Source organism: Pagrus major, chromosome 1, assembly GCF_040436345.1.
Source record: "Pagrus major chromosome 1, Pma_NU_1.0".
Lineage (NCBI taxonomy): Eukaryota > Metazoa > Chordata > Actinopteri > Spariformes > Sparidae > Pagrus > Pagrus major.
The window spans coordinates 35,029,987-35,032,128 of NC_133215.1; positions in this window are offsets into that span (position 1 = coordinate 35,029,987).

Sequence of the window (2,142 nt, forward strand, 5' to 3'; positions counted from 1 at the left end):
TGTGGAAGGAAGCAGAAGTACCTGGAGAGAACCCATGCAGGCACAGGGAGAACGTGCAAACTCTCGAACCTAGGACCTTCTTGCTGTGAGGCAACAGTTTTAGCCACTGCACCGCTGCATTGCCCCGTTCAAAATCAATTCTCAGTAAATGAAAGGAAGTGTGCATCCCTGCTGACATGCAAAACTTTAATCTCTGTTAAGCAAATGTCAAACAAAATTTTTGCTACGTTTGTGAAAACTGTTGCTGCAGAAGTCACACTGCTTCCTGGAGAGAGACCGGGTTGGGAAAGTGCCAAGGAGTTATGAGGAATGTCAACACTGACTGAAGGGCTGAGGTTGACTGACACTGTCACAGCTAATGGTTCACTAGAGTTTGTGTAAAGAAACACTACATTTGACATTTGGCTGTACAATCAAACATGACTCCACTTAAATGACTTGCTAAATACTGCTGCTTTTCTCTTTGTTGATCGGGACTTGATACAGTACAGCATCATATCAGAAATATAGTTTAATGCAGCTTTCTTAAATAAATGTGTATCAAATATTCAACTAAACTCCAGAGACACCATTCACCCTATTACAAGACACTGAACCATCAAAATGATTAGTAAAATGTAAAATGATGAGTAAAAAAGTTACATAATGTTGCTTTAAAAGGCACATAACTCATCCTTCTTTATTTTCAAATGAACTCACTTATCAACTTCATTTATAAACTAAATAAACTTGGTACAAAGATTTCCACTAGGTATAGGTCTATATGACGGTAAATTAACTGAATTTAATTGCTCCAACTGCATTTTAGTTGAATTAAACAATTGAAACTCTTGTCCTTGACTGTTATCTCAGTATTTATGTCCTCGCATCATGCTGGTCTTTTATTTTCAAAGAGACCACCGAGCTATCCATCATTGTTTTGAATGAGTAATCTGTCCTCACATGAAGTGATCTTCACTGCTATCTTTTCTACAGAGGGGAGAGTAGGTAAAGATAAGGAGTTTTGTGTCCCCCCCCCCGTCAGCTTTTTGTGCATACACTTAAAGACAATATGGACATACTAATGAATATAAAAACACGAAAGGAAACAGGTAGGTAACAGTGAAAACAGCCAAACAATTCAAAAGAAAATTAAAAAAAGAAAATAAAACAAATAAATAAATAAGTGGAGAAGCTACAGTATGATTTTGGTAATGCTATACCCAGGAAGTTGAACTTTTTGGCCTCATGCTCCACTGAAATTTTACATTTCAGCCTCCTGGCAGTCGTGTCCGAACAGCAAAATTACCTGCATGTTTTTTTTTATTCCCACCATCACTTTTATATTTCAGTATGCTAGTATGCTTTCAGAACCAATAAATCCACAGGATGTTATGTCCATTTCCTCTCACTCAGTCTTCCTCTCACTCAGTTGACTTGAGCTCAGCATTCAACACAATCACAATGGACAACTAAACACTCTGGGCTTTAGTACAACACATTGAAACTGGATACTGGACTTCCTCACAAGCAGACCCCAAGAAAACACTACATTAGTGTTCAGTACTGGAGCTCCCCGGGGCTGTGTGCTCAGCCCCCTCCTGTTCACACCGTAAACCAGTGACTGCACTCCCAGACATTGAGAGAACTCTCTTGTGAAGTATGAGGATTATACTTATATACATTATAAATAAAACAATCAACAATGTTGAGAAAGAGGAAATCAACAATCTTGCAATGCTGAGAGAGTCAAATTCACAACAGAGCTGTTCATAGGCTAGTTATAAGCTGACCATTAAGTATTACATACTTGTTCAGTTGTCTGATAACAGAAACCGAAGATATATTGACAGACAAGAACTATTTTGTGAATGTTGCAGACTGCAGATGTAACAGGCTGTCACTTTGCAGAGTAACAGTATATCTGCAGCAACATCACAGGCGGAGCTGTGTGGCAGTAAAATGAAGAACTTCCTATTGACTCACACATCTTTAAACCTGGCTGTGGCCAGATTTACGTTATCTGCTTTGTTGGTCATGTTTCACTCACTCATGGACACATGGACACACACCATCACATGGATACTGTGTTTTAAAATGCACTTGGCTTAACGTAAACATAGTGAAGTTATAAATAAGTCTCATATATCCCATAACAAACTA